This window comes from Peromyscus eremicus, unplaced genomic scaffold, assembly GCF_949786415.1.
Source record: "Peromyscus eremicus unplaced genomic scaffold, PerEre_H2_v1 PerEre#2#unplaced_57, whole genome shotgun sequence".
In the NCBI taxonomy this organism is placed as follows: Eukaryota; Metazoa; Chordata; class Mammalia; order Rodentia; family Cricetidae; genus Peromyscus; species Peromyscus eremicus.
The window spans coordinates 1,066,854-1,082,291 of NW_026734301.1; the positions used below are offsets into that span (position 1 = coordinate 1,066,854).

General features: G+C 41.1%; 1 long non-coding RNA gene across 1 annotated transcript in view; it reads right to left on the bottom strand.

Moving 5' to 3' along the window:
* Positions 1–12,404, bottom strand: part of LOC131901220 (uncharacterized) — a 37,887-nt gene extending 25,483 nt beyond the window's left edge. The window contains exons 1-2 of the long non-coding RNA XR_009376437.1: positions 12,336–12,404; positions 4,222–4,320 (exon numbers count right to left, since the gene is read on the bottom strand). This is a non-coding gene — a long non-coding RNA (uncharacterized LOC131901220). The remainder of the gene's footprint in view (positions 1–4,221; positions 4,321–12,335) is intronic.
* Between the last annotated feature and the right edge of the window lie 3,034 nt (positions 12,405–15,438).

Here is a 15,438-nt window from a genome sequence, read left to right on the forward strand (position 1 = left end):
GTCCCCAAATTCTACAACGTGTAGGGACAGAGGTGCACACGGCTCCAGAACAGATGGGCCCTTACTCCAGATTTCATTATGGTCCTGATCCTTGGAGTGGTCTACAGCCTTCATGTTCACCTGAGTTCTTTCCATACCACAAAATGATGCCTTTATGTATTCCCCCATATGTCCCAATACCCTTACCCTTCTCACTTCGGGGGCATTTCCTGATACTCAACTCCTTGTGGGCCTAGTCATTTCACCCATGCAGCATGGCATTGAGCCATGGACATGCACCATTGCTCAGGGCCAGCACTGTGCCTTTTAGAGCATGTAGTAGACCTGAGAGTTTATTCTAGAGTTGATGGAAAGTGGAATGATATGAAAAGTGTATCAAAATGAAAGCAATAGGAGTCAAGCAGATGAATGGCAAATAGTGAGGGCTTTTGGATCATGTCCTCTCTGTGTGCCTTCATCAGTCTTCAGATATGAGGCTGCACCTTTCCTCCATGGAGGGACATGTGGTGCTTCTGACCTGCTTCAGGAAATTGTCAGGAAATCCTTTCTAGGTTTTATGAGCAGTTTCAGGGGAAGATCCGACTCCTTCCTCACATTCATTCATCCACTCAAATACCTACCTATGTCAAGCACCATGTTTTGATATAGCTTATTCTGAATATCATCAAGTATGAAATAAAGCTAAAGTTCTGGGTATAATTAATGATTATGCTCATATTTGATTCTGAAGTGCATTTAAGAAGAACCTCAGTATATCATGTACTGTGCATGTCATTTTGCATCAATTTTTCAGAAATTCATGTTTAAAAGTATCTAGAGATGAAAATATACAAGGTAATTCATCTAACTGGTATGTTTTTTACTAAGTCGTTGAGACCTTAGTATTCTAAAATGTTTAGTAAACATGAAGGCTATTTAACGTCTGAAGTGCCTTGGAAATTTTGACTTTTGTAAGAATGTTATATTTGGATAACTATGTGATGATTGCTATAACTGGTTAAATGCTAAAACCTGAACTGTCAAGAGGGGCCTGCAGAGCATTAGTGACCAATAGTCTTAGTCCAGAGAAGTTCATGGGGTACATAGGACAGATTCTCAAAGCACAATGCCAAGAAGGAACATGGCATTTCAATGACTCACTCTGGAACCTTCCTTGGTGCTTTTTCACTGGTTATTTCCAGTGAACTCACTGACCTGCATGGCAGAGTAACTTCACTTTTGCCTTTTCCCATGAATTACTCTGGACTAGCAGTTTCTTCAAGCTAGACACACAGCAACCCTCCTCCCATCAAGAATTCTTACCCCTAGGGTGAAAAGTTATTAAGTGTATCAATCATTTGAAACAAAATTATGCACAAATATTTCCTAATGCACATTAATATTAAAATATTCTTTAAGTTTCAAACCACAAGAAAATCTTCTAAGGCAGAAAGCCACAAGTTGATCATGTAAAGTACCAGAGAAGGGCCAATGAGATGACTAGTTGGGTGGAAGGAAAGAGCTTACTCCTCCTAATTTGTTCATTGACCTCCATATGAACAGAATGTCAAAATGTCATGGTGTGTATTGTATGTTCATTCTCTATCATATATATGTATATATGTATTTTATCCTTTCTAAATAAGTAAATGGATATATGTTATCATTTTAAATCCCCACCAATAAATTTCCATATACTCATCATATGAAATAATTTTTAAAATAATGAAAAAATCAATGCAGCTCACAACTGTTTGTAACTCCAGTTCCAGAGGATTCTACACCCTTACACAGGCTTACATGAAGGCAAAACACCAATGTACATAAAATAATGAATGAACAATTAACATTTGTAGGAGCCAGTGGGATCAGGAGCCCCAAAAGCATCCCACAGAACTAACTAACCTAGGCTCATAGTGACTCAGAGCCTGAACCCCCAACCAGGGATCATGCATGGACCTGATCCAGGCCCTCTGCATATATTTTAGACTTGTATAACTTGGTCTTCTTGTGAGACTCCTAAGATTGGTAGCAGAGCTTGCCTCTAATGCCTCTACAGAAATGGAGGAAGGGAGTTTTTGCTCTTTAGCTGTTTGCTCTTTCCTTGCTAGGAAGTCCATACCTTCACTGGTATTGGAGCCAACTTCTTTGGGATTCCAGACTATACTACTGATGGGTTAGGATATCAAGCGTAGTGGACTGAGCAACTACTGGATTCTTGGTCTTTGCCATCATAACCAGCCAGTGATAAATTAGCTGGACCAAAGCCTCTAAGTCATTCTAAAAAATAGCCTTCTGTATATATAGAAATGCATTCTATAAGTTGTTACCCCACAGAATCTTGACCAGTACACCAGATATGTATAGAACTTTAAGAGTAGTTTGGGCCTCACAACAGCCTTATCTCAGTTATAAATTTCACAGAATCACTCTGCACCAGAGACATGTGGCCCCTGAATAAGCCTCCATCCACTCCACCTAGTCATAATTTCCTCCCAACATTGCTTATATGGACCATCAAGAGGGATTCCTCATCCTACCTCCAACCCCAGGAGGGTCTTCTCAATTCTGCATTTCATCAGACAGGCTTCATAGGTGTTGTCAACCTAGAAGAGATCTAGGAAATCTGTTCCATTCTGACAGTCAGTGAGACTGGGGCAGGATCCTGAACCTATGAGAGAACCCAGAATGGATGTGTGGCAGCCTAAGACAATTTAGCATGCCTGTCCCTACAGTTTTCAAGAAACTTCAGTCTTTGGTGGGGAGTGATCCGATTCACCTAATACAGCACACATGGATGGGAGGACAAGGTCAATTGCAGGGACTGGGGAGATGGCTCATCCATTAAGAGCATTTATTTCTGTCTCAGAAGACCCACAGGACAGCTAACAAACCTTTTTAAATTAAATTCTTGGTTGAATCTGCCCTCACCTGGCCTCTGTGGGAATTGCATGTACGCAGTGGCAAAAAACCCCATAGGTATAAAGAAAAGCATCACAAAAAAAAAAGTCCCAACATGTTATGCAGGAAATGATCTCTGCTGTTCAGTTGCCACTCATGTTATATTTCAAGAAAACCAGAGGCAGAATGATTTTCATTTCCTGGTTTTGTTTATACAATTTTAATGAATGTTCTCATTTCCAGAGAAGCCTGGAGCAAAATATTTTTGTTTCTCTTTAATTTGGTCTACATGATGATTTCTTGAACATGTGTGTACAGTGTACCACAGTTTACTGGTAGCTAAATATACGACCTCAAATATACAATATATCTAGTTTTTCTATTATGTAGTGGGTGTCCATGTAGTAGGCTATGCCATCCACATCCTAGGTGCAATCCCCTTGTGTAGCCCTGAGACCCATGAATGGAAAATCCTTGTGCAGCCCAAGCTTCCTGGAACTTACTGAGATAAATACAAGCCTGTGAGTTCTTGGTTTACAGAAGTGTGAAACCTCATCTGACTAAAGAAGAATCTTAGAGTGAAAAGTTTGAAATTGAATTTTATTCACAAAAATACATTCATTTGATTCAATGTGGGCTTTCAAAACAGCATCAATATATACAGTGTATAGCCTTAGCAAACTATTAAAACAATGACAAGAATAAAAGAAATAACAAAAATTAACACAACCTTAAACAAAATGAAGAAAACACAAAACCAAAGCATAAATATCCCAAGAAATAAAACAAAAAATAAAACAAACAAATTTCAGTTTCCTTTGGAATTTCACTATGGAAGAGTAAATGAGGTGAGGAACTGGCTTATTCTCTGTAGTAAATTATCTTCAGCAACACTTGCCCATCACATATGGACTCAGGGATCTTAGTAATTTGTGTTGTGTTCTCTGGATATTATACTCATTTCTGACACAAACTTTTCTCCAAGGATAGTGAGCCAACAGACGTGGATCAGATTGTGGCTGGATCCCCTGATGGTAGGTTGATATTTGCCTCACTATTGAGTTCAAAGCTGAAAAGAGGTGGCATTTTCTGAGGAGGCCTTGAACCTGGAGTGTAGAATGTCATGCCTTCAAGGTGTTTCTGGCTTCCTCCAGCCTTCTCAGTACTCTTAACAGGTGCTGTCAGGTAAAATCAGTAAAGAAAATATGATTCAGAAACAGTTTTGCTGTGCCACTGGCAAGAAAATCAGGACCTATTAATCTCTAGTAAACAAAAGTTAAGGAAGGAAACACACCCCATGAATACCCTGGCTGCTGGGGATGGGGCTCAATGGTGGCTGACTTGCCTGGGACATAGTGTTTCTGCTTCAGCAGCTCCATCTGCAGGAGGCTCTCATCCTGGGCTGTGGTCTGCCCCAGTTCCTGCTGGAGGTTTTCAAACCTAGGGGAGGAAGACAGATGGGACACAAGCCTGGTGGGGACCTGCCATGTCAGCTTTTGTGCCCCCACCAGATCTACACAGCTAGACAATCAGCATTACCTTTCATCCGAGTTCATTCCCTGCTTCACCAACGGAAAAGTGTCAGAGAACACCTGGGCAGGATTTTTTCCTCAACTTTTAAAAACTGATAGAAGTTGAACTGGAAAATACACACTGTGCTGGATTAGAAAAAAACAGCATGTTTCTTCAACAGTCCAAAGACATCATTTTGGAGAAATATCAGTATGACAAGGTCTGAGGCACAGGTCAGGAAAGATGTACCTGGTCTTGATTAGATACCAGGTGAATGTGAACCTCCTGGAAAACTCTATGCCTGCCCTCTAGTGGAGCCTACACAGCAATGCAGAGAAGGCTCTGATGATTCCTACAGCCCAGACCCCTGCATGGGATTAGCTTGTCAACTCCTACTCTGTTTATGACCAGAGTAAATCTTCTCATGAGAAACTGATAAACACTGCAGAGAGCCAGCAATCAGCAGTAGGCTGCTGTATGCTGTGGGGCGTTTACCCAACCACCCCCACAGTTCCCCAGAGTTTTCTTGAGTGCGAGCAGCAGGAAATATTAGATAGAAGGATTTATTGCGGAGAATATCGCGGAGATAAACAGATAGAAAATAAAGGATAGCCTCGAGAGGGCCTGGAACCTATTCCAACGGGCCCCGACTGTCTCTGCCCCAGGGTTTTTATAGAGACACCAAGGGGTGGAGCAAAAGACCTCCTCCCAGCACAGCCAAGTGCAGACCATCTCAGACACCTGCACTTAGGCCCGTGGTCCTAATCATCCTCTATTCGGACCTGCTGGGTAAAGCCACAAGAAACCCGAGAATGGGCTCCCACAGGTCCCCCTTTCTTAATATATAAAAAAAACTATTAATGGCTTACAGCAATCTCCATAGCTGTTACACCTCCCAGTATGGGAGTAGAGGATGATATAGATGGCATTTCTCTTTTGAATTAGGTCCAAGGTGACTACAGCAGTCTTAGCTGCCTCAAGCCCTTTCTAAGCCAAAACTCTTAAGGCGGCTACAAACTTAAAGAATCCCTTAGCTTCATCATTACCATTAACAGGTTAACATAAATATTGCTATACATAGTCACAATTCTCTCAATCTTACAACTCAAAGCAAACTCTTAACAGAACCATTTGAATTAGCATATATGGTGCTATATATAGTTAACAATTTTCTCCGTCTTACAACTTTAACTCAATCATTTGAATTTTCTTGTTAACAGAACATAGGAAAAACTTCGATGTATTCACATCAAACTTAAATATTTCCTTAACTCCACAAAACCAGGGTGCATTAATATCAATAGGGTTCTGCAAACATAATTCAATCTCATAGCTCCTCCTTTTCTTTATAATTTTTTAAAGAAAACCTCAAACCTAGTTAGAAGAACCCAAACTCATACAATTCCTACAAACCCATATTGAAAAGCAATCTTCTCAATCTAACCATTAACACTTTGAAAACTTAGCAAAACATCCAAAAGCAGTTTCTTAATAAAACTCTTTACACTTTAAAAGTAGTCTCTTAATATACCCCATTTGCATTTCTTACTAACAAAAACATGACATTAATCCCTCAAACAACTTTTGAAATTAGACTAAGGAATATTAACTCTTCCCCCTTTCTTTATAATTTAAGCAAAATCTCAAGCCTAGTTAGAAAACCCAAACGTTTCAATTTAAACAGTTCCATTTGTAACACAAAACCAGTTCTGTAAGTAATTTCTTTTTTACATAAACAGTTCCACAAAACAATTCATGAATCACCAATTAATAAAGCATATATGCATACACAAAACTGCATCTTGACTCTAGGTAGAAATAATAAATTTCTTCATTTAAACAGTTCCATTTTTTTATGAATAAACTCAAAATTGTCCCATTGCAATGAAATCTCTATTGTTCATTTCATTTCTTAAGTCCCAAAATTCAAATGATAAATTCTGGTATGAGCCTTCCAAATATGAAGAAATTCATAACCAAAGTCTTTTTGTAATTTTATCTCATTTTAAGTTCAAAAAGTTCAAACAAGAAATAAATTCTGGTATCAGGCTTTCACTTCCAAATATGAAGAGACTTTTTACAACCAAAACTTTTTGCAGTTAACAATTTTAGTTCAAACAAGCGTCTCTGCAACTTTTGTTCTCACAGACCGACCTTTTTAGACAGTAGTAGTCTAAACTGCACCATTTTTTGATGTTAGCTCAGGTTTTTCTGTGTTGCGTCGATTTTCCACGGATCTCAGCTGCGGATGCCTTGTGCTGGTTCTGGCGTCCGCCATTCTTAGCTTCTTAGCGGCTTTTGGAGCTTTTGAAAAACCGCTCAGACTGCCTGCTTTGCAGTCTAGTAGGACACTACCTTCTGTGTCTCAGGTTCTTTCACCATATACATTAAAAATAGACTCACACTTAACATTTACACTTTACAAACTCACATATAACATTTTTTGCATTTAGATTCATATTCAACATTTACATGTTTTTACAAACTCACATATAACACATTAACATCTACTTATTTATACTCCTTAAGGAAACTACAGAACTACTTTAGCAAATATATTTCTTATATACTTATCATATTTCTTATTTAAACTTACATTTACAATTAGTATCTTTACTTCTTACAAGCTTATTACTACACGTCTTAGACTACCTTAGATATTTCTTGCAAGCTTATTTTCTTAAAGGAACTCTATAGATCTATTTTACAAACTTATACAGGGCTACCATTAGCATATATTTAACTTAGCAAACACCTAAAGATTTCTTAACACAGATCTAACAAGATAATTTTTACAAACTCACATATCTTATTTTCTTCTTTTTCTATTTCTTACTCTAAATTATTAGTACTATCTCTATTAGACAGATTCTCTTAACTAGACAGGAAGTACGTACATCATTTCTAAAGTTTAGAGTTTATAGTCAGCTTTGTTATAAAGCACTGGGATTTAGTGAGTGTTGTTGTTATAGAATTGTGATAGTTGTTGCTAGGGGACTGTAACCTTCCCAGGATGACGCCACACTCCAAAGTTGCCAGTTCTCTCAGCCGTTCCAGACCCAGCAGAGATGCACTGTCAGTGGTAGACGGTGTTTAACTAGAGGCTGTCCCTTCACCCAAATTCATAATAGTTCCCCTAAGTGCTTCAATTCAGACAAATGTTTCTATTATAGCAGTACTCTTGGTTTGCTCTACCGAAAAAACTTCATTTCATACTGAGGGTGAAATTACCATATTTAGCTGCTGTAAGGTCTTTGCCAAATACCGCACAGCTATTAGGCGATATAACGTATTTTTCCAAAGGAGCTAGTAAAGCCAAAAGTGGCACAGCTCCGAACTCTATTTCCTCACTGTTTGCATCAACCAGTGACAAAACCTCAGAAACACTGATCGAGCCACTTTCATTCTGGTTCCTTTGTAGGAACGTCATTGGAGCTGACCTTTCTTAGTTCCACGCTCCTTACCAGACGCTCCGGTAAACACCGAGCTTCATTCTCCTCTTGTGAAAAAACACAAACATGTCCTAGACCCCATATTAACACAGGATTAGTACCCTTCCATAATCCCAAGCAGGGTTCTTTCTATTTCTCATTACCCTCAGCTAAAGGACCAGGAAGACTGGAGTGAACTCTAATATGGCCCACAAAGCATGGCAGCTTTCTTTTGTGGAATAGCATCTTGAATTTATTGAAACATTTTGACTGGATTGTTGTTAGTTCCAATATTTTCACCAAAACTGTTACTATTCAAAGGAGTCAAGAACATAGATGTTCTTTCATGAAACATATCCTTCATTAGCTTACTTTGAGAAAAAGCATTTTCAGGATTTAGCATTTTCATTTTATTAGCTTTAACTACTGATGTTATTAGCAGCTGTGATTTAGCATTGATTTCTTATAAGGAACTTTCAGGTGAAGCAACTCTTGTAAGAGAGCTTTTCTGAAGTTTGTTTCCCATCTATAAAGCAGTCATTTTTTTGAATGCCTGTTTCTTATCCTCTTAATTAGATTTGCAAAGGAATCACTCATTGCAGGTTCTTTGTTCAAGAGGTAAATAACTTTTAATTTCACATAAGTTTTTTCATATCTAAGACAACGTTCAGTGTATAAACTGCTCTCTCTTGCTGTCTTAAGGATTTTAAAGTGGCTTGTTTGCTCTTAAAGGTAGCCTTTTGCCATCCAACTACCGTAAAAACTTTGCACAGCTATTAGGGTAAATAAGGCATTTTACCAACCCCCAAACCACAAAGTGCCTAGTTCCATATCCTTTCAATATTTCATTGGAACTGACACTTAAAACTCTTAGATGATTTTCCTCCTTATTCTTTTAAAAGCTGAATTTTAAATTTACCATGAACATATTTTCGAGCTGACAAACGTGTTTCAGGGCAATGTCACCATCTTTAGCGGAAAAAACTACCTTTCCCAGAATGCATTTCCCTTATATCAGTCCATAATAATATCAGTCCCTTATATCAGTCCTTTATATCATTTTTCCATCAGTCATTTCCCATAGTTCTTTTCGGGTCTGAGAGTCAACTTCTAAGTTCTTTTTTACCAGACTTGCTTACAAATTCTTGCCTGGGAGGTTTGAACAAAGTTTTTTGCTTTTGCAACGGGAGATTTGAACAAGCATTTTACATTTTCAGTTATGGCACGTTGGGAGATTTCTATTCTCGCCTCAACTGGCTTTAACAGGTGTTTCTCCTTCATCCAACACTGGCCCCAAATCAGAACCACACCTGCCTCGTTAGCTGGCATTGAGGCTGGCATTTCTGATAGCAACTTTCCTAGGGGCTTGTGTTTTAGCCAGTCAGTGAAAAACAAGATCATGTACAACAGCTTTTCCATAGCTCTTTCAGAGAGATTTTCTCCCACTGATCTATCTCATTTTGCTTGTTCCTCCCTTCCCCAGATGCAGAGCTTCAGGTATCTGTCTGCGGCTCTGTTCCCCTCCTAGCTGCTTTTGGAGGTAGGGGCCTTTTTTCTCCCCCGGAATCTGCCTCAAATTCTAGCAGCTTTTCACAGGTCATGTATTTTCTGGGGAGGAATATGTCCCTTCTGTTTCTTCGGAGTCTTTTTCCCAGACAGTTCCCAGTTTGGTCTCAGTTTATCCCCTCTACCCCAGAAACAGTTTCCGACACTACAGTGGCGGCTTTCCCTGCTACTGAAGGTAGGGGTTTTTTGTCTGTTTTCAGGGTCTGTGTGGTTAGCGTACAGATTGAAAGTCTAACAAGGGAGGTTTTTGCCATCTCTAAACTCCCACTAGGACAGGTGTTTTACTTCATCAGGCCTTCACCTGACCCAGTCCCCCAGTGGGTTGCGTTTGCTTGTCTGGGTGCTCAAGGACAGAGCTTATGCCAGAGGCAATCACCCCTCAGGGCTACACTCCCTCATCTCAGGGGAGTCAGTTGAAACAAAGCTTTTCTCAAAGAGGTGCTTTCTCTGACAGAAAAGAAAGCTTTACTCCTGGATAGTGCTGTTCTGCCCTGGCTGGGCTCTTTCCCCAGACAGCGTTCTGACTCAGCAGCACAACTGCTTCAGACACAGTTCAGCTTTACTGTTTTCCCAGAAAGGTCCTTACTGATAGGAAAGCTTTTTTCTCAGATTTCTTTTTGCAGCTGTGGACCTACCAACTCGGGATTTGTAGGAGAGCAGGCAACTGTGCTGTTCCCACTGGCTTTAGTTTTGTTTGTTCATTAGCAATCTTCCCCTGGGTCCTGCACCTTCCTGCCTCAGCTCTATGCTCCAGGAAGTTTACAACTGCAGGAACCCTAGTATCCCCGAAATGCACCCCAACTCAGAGATGCTGGCCAGTCACCTCTGGGTTTTTGGTCAGAAGCGAGGATACAATGCTAACAGTTTGCATGCTTCAGGGGATCTTTGCATTAGGACGATTAGGAGCACCTTTTCATTCTGAAATGCTCACTCAGAAACAAAACCCTTGATGCCTCAGCTCCACTGTAACTGAAAAGCTTGGCTTTTTTGCTTTTAAACAAAACCCTTGATGCCTCAGCTCCACTGTAACTGAAAAGCTTGGCTTTTTTGCTTTTCTCAGGTAAAGTTTCTGGCCCTTTTGGGCTCTCTGTAGCTCTTTACCCACACTCTCCCAAGCGTTTCCCTCAGGGTACTCTGACCCACTGTCTTTTACTAGCTTGAAGAGACACAGCTTACAAGAGGTTTTTAGGAACTTGTCCCTGCCTCCTGCATTGCAGGGACAATTTTTAAGGCTTGAAAAACAGAACTTAGAGGTTTTGCTGTCTTAAGAGGTTTGTTGTTTTTCCCTTAGAGCTAATCACAGGTGGTCCCCATACTAATATCTTCAGGTGATTCTAATTTTTGCCCTTGAGAGAAAGTTAAAGGCTTTAGTTTTTAAGTTTGAGAGCTTTTGAGAAAGATGAAGGCTTTTTAGAGTTTTTTCCCCCAAATTTTCCAAGAAAAGCTTTAAGAGAAAGGTTTTTTTCCCCCCAAGAGAAAGAGCAACTTTACCCAAAACTTCCCAACTTTAAACTTTTTGGCTTTTTACACCCCCATTTTTGCCTCAGGGAGAAATCACTTTCTCCTGCTGCTTGGACTTAGCATTTCAGCTGCCCCAGGTCAAAAGCTTCCATAGGAAACTTATTCTTCCCCATAAGCTCGAAGAAGAGCTTTTTTACTACCCAAATAGCCCAAAGAAAGATTTTTCCCCCAGTTTGCATTCAGAGCCCCCAAGTTAGAAAATTGACGAGTTTTTCTGTCTAGTTGCCTTACTTATTTTTTCCTACACAATCTTACACTTCTAAGTTTTCCCTACACTATTTTACTACCCTATGCCTTATACTTATTTTTCACAGATAGAAATTGAGAAAGGGATAGAAGATAGAAAATTTTGACAGAAGAGAATTTCGCTGCAGCATCGGACATCCTTCCAGTCCGCTTTCCTTTTCTCTCGAGGATAAAACCCCTGCCTCTCAAAAATATATATATAAAAAATATATATTTTCCATAACACCAGCATGCCTCATCCACTGGCAGGGCTGAACTCAGCACTTTCGCCAAAAACTCTGTAATAAAACTATTATTTTCCTTTATCTTTAGTCCCTATTACTTTGTCTTTAGTCCCTGTTCATTTGTCTTTAGTCCCCCCTTCTTTTTTAGTCCCCCCTTTTTTCTTTAGTCCCTTTTTTCCTTTTTCTTTAGTCCCTGTTCGGGCGCCATTCTGTGGGGCGTTTACCCAACCACCCCCACAGTTCCCCAGAGTTTTCTTGAGTGCGAGCAGCAGGAAATATTAGATAGAAGGATTTATTGCGGAGAATATCGCGGAGATAAACAGATAGAAAATAAAGGATAGCCTCGAGAGGGCCTGGAACCTATTCCAACGGGCCCCGACTGTCTCTGCCCCAGGGTTTTTATAGAGACACCAAGGGGTGGAGCAAAAGACCTCCTCCCAGCACAGCCAAGTGCAGACCATCTCAGACACCTGCACTTAGGCCCGTGGTCCTAATCATCCTCTATTCGGACCTGCTGGGTAAAGCCACAAGGAACCCGAGAATGGGCTCCCACAGTATGCACATCTGCCAAAGTGTAGACACTAATCTCTAAACGTGATGTTCCTGATGGAAAATAAAGTTGCAGGAGAAAACACTTTCCTTCATGATTAATGACCCTCTCTAGGTTTCTGGATGCCATGTGAACATTTGTGGGAAGATCTAATCTAAGAGATGGATTCAGAGGATACTAGAGGTCTCAGAAGGGAAGAAGGGGACACAATGCCCATAAGACCAAGGAGAAACCATATTGCTTCCTGGACATAAGTTCCTGTTGATTGAGCCAGTAACGACAAGGTGTTCTTTCCTTGGCTGTGGCTGGGAGCATTGCCAATCAAACAGAAACTCAAAGAGTACAGAGATCCAGGTACAGTGGACCCACTTGGATCTACCTGCTTCTGGAAGCCTGGGCTCCTACCTCATCTGGGACACAGTGAAGTGTTGCTGCAGTTTTACTGCCAAGTCCCTTTGCCGGGTGAGCAGCTCCCTCTGCTTCATCAGGGACTGAAGATTTTCCCCAAGTCTTTGATGTTCCTGCTCATTAGAAGATTGTGTTTTTAGGAGAGGATTTCCTGCACCCCTGTACATACACACACATGCACATACACAAACACACACCACACACACACACAATTGAACACACACATGTATGTGGATGCATACATATAGGCATACTACATTACATCTATGTTTAGTTTCCCAGATAACACTAAGGTAAGAAGACCACCTGGTACACTATGGAGAAGTTAACTTTCCTTAACCCACACTCCCCCTACCCACATTTCAGCCGAGAGTCAGGAAAACACAGGATGCTCTGAGCACAGGGATGTGGAGAAGATTATGTACTTTTACTCTGTTTTCATAATTTTTCATTTTATTTTTACTTTAAATGTGCAGGTGTTCTGCCTGCCTGTGTGTCTGTATAACACATGCATGCCTGGTGATCTGGAAGAAGAACTCAGTGTGCAGATCAGTCAATGTAGTGCTTGCCTTATAAACCTGTACACAGACAGGTGAACACCAGGGTTCCTTGACCAGTAATTCAAGCTCTCCTAGCAAGTTCCCTGTCTGTGCATTGAAGGCTTAGTTCCCCAGCACAGGACCACTGGATGGCAGTGGACCAGCCCCTTGCTCTCTCTCAGTGCTACCCAGTGCCTCCAAGGAGGGCAGCTTTCTCCTATGAAAGCTCTCTATACCACAGGTTACCTCAATTTAGGCCCAAAGTAACATGCTCAGAAAACTAGAAAACCTATAAAATCAGAAGTCTATGTTAACATTTCTTTCAAGTAAGATGGTTGTGTCAGGGATTTCTTTGAGTAACAGAAGGTTGACTAACACACATCCAAATGATTGCATGTATTATTCCATGCTTCACAATATTCCATGGACCACCTTGTATATTTTCCCTTATCAAAGATGGGCATCTGAATAGTTTCTAGCTGGAGGTGTTCTGATGAGTCCTGCTGTAACCCTGTTGTCCCCTATTCTCTGAGGACACCTACTTTCCATTCTGAATCAATGGTCCACGCAGGGTCTGCAGTTCAACTTTCTGAATATTTGTGCATAGCTTCTCACACGGCTGCACCATCTTACACTTCTATCAATGTCTGAGAGTTTTCATTTCTTCTAACCCTCCATCAGGCTTTTTTTACTCAGTATGAAGAAGTTTGGAATAAAAGCAGGTTCTGAGTGCTGCAGACACAACATGGAGTGGGTGCTTTAGAGTATGATGAGTCTAAGGGGTGCACTGAGACAGCCTCTTCTCACACCTCAGCATAGCTGTGGGACTTCTGCTGGGCTGAGATGCAGCCACAAGCTCCTCTGAAGTTCAGAATTTCTCAGGGAATAAAGTCCATGCCAAGCTCCAAGGACAAGGTTAGCTGAACCAAGGTTAGGCAAAGGTGAAAGGAAAATGGCAGCAGGTGATGAGGAGAAGAAAAAAACAGGATGCAGGGAAGTCATCAGTGGTCAGTCACCATTCACCCAGAGCAGAGAAGGACACAAACCCTCAGGAAGCCTTTCATGCCTCTCAGTAACCTCTTTCTCACCTTCATGTACCCCATTACTTTGTTTTTCTCCAAAGGATATCTTTGCAGATAAATAATTCTGCCTCTACAAAGACCTGAAATTTTTTTCCCAATACTGTGAACAGTTAAGCACCAGGGTATGTGTGGGGGATGTCAGGGATCCTGTTTTCAGAGGTACATGGATGCATATTGCTTCCTGGACAGAAGTTCCTGTTGACTGAGCCAGTAACGACAAGGTGTTCTTTCCCTGGCTGTGGCTGGGAGCATTGCCAATCAAACAGAAACTCAAAGAGGACAGAGATCCAGGTACAGTGGACCCACTTAGCAGCTGCCTCCTTGATCATTCCTAGTCCCCCTGCCAACTACCCATCAGAAATCCTCCACTTTGGATCTGCTCTTTAGGGACCAAGAGAAGCAACAGAGGCCCATCGCTTCAGATGATTACAGCTACTGAACCTCATTAAGATAAGGTCCAATTTTGGCATCATCTTCTCCTTAGAAAACCAGGGCTTCCTCTGCCAATCATTTGAGCTCAGTCTTGCCAACATGTCTTTTGGTGAACCCTGTAACCACTTAATGAATGAGTCAAGGGCAGTTGGCATTGCCACAACACTGGTGTTTTCACAGAAGATGCCAAGGGATCTCTGGGATACAATAGAATTTCCAGAGAAGGAACTGTTATGGTCACTGCCAATGGTTGTTACCTATCTGATAATAAATTCTTCCCAGTTCAACAAAAGCCAAGCCACCCTTTCCAGAAGCCTTCTCTGAGACACAGGGGAAAGCCTTCAGCACCCCCTCCTTCCAATCCAGAGATCTCTCTGATTCATTAGAATCTAGTTCATTCTAATTCAGTAGTTCATCATGTATGAAGGGCAAGACTCATTTTCCAAACTTTGCCCAGGAATGGCTCTTCTCATCCTGATGATCGCTAACTAATAAGATGAGAAATAAATGATGCTAAGGAATTAGTTCAGGATAATGGGGAAGGAAGATCAGTTCCATGAGGTGAATAAGCACATCAGAGAAGATCCACGGGGCAGTTACAATGTATGGGGATGGTGGAGGATTATTAGGGTCCTGTCAGAAAAATGATAATTCACACAGGTAATGATGAATCTTTTTCCAAACGCTTCAGCTGTAGCTAGAGTTTTCCTGCCTGGCCCACGGTCAGGGCAAATCTCTCTCACCCGCCAGTCCCATAGCCATTCAGACCCGATCAAGTAAACATAGAGACTTATATTAGTTACAAACTGTATGGCCGTGGCAGGCTTCGTGCTAACTGTTCTTATATCTTAAATTAATCCATTTCCATTAATCTATACCTTGCCACATGGCTCGTGGCTTACCGGGATCTTCCCATGCGGCTTGTCATGGTGGCGGCTGGCAGTGTCTCTCTCTCTCAGCTTTCCATTTTCCAGAATTCTTCTCTTTGTCCCGCCTATACTTCCTGCCTAGCCAATGGCCAATCAGTGATTTATTTATTAACCAATC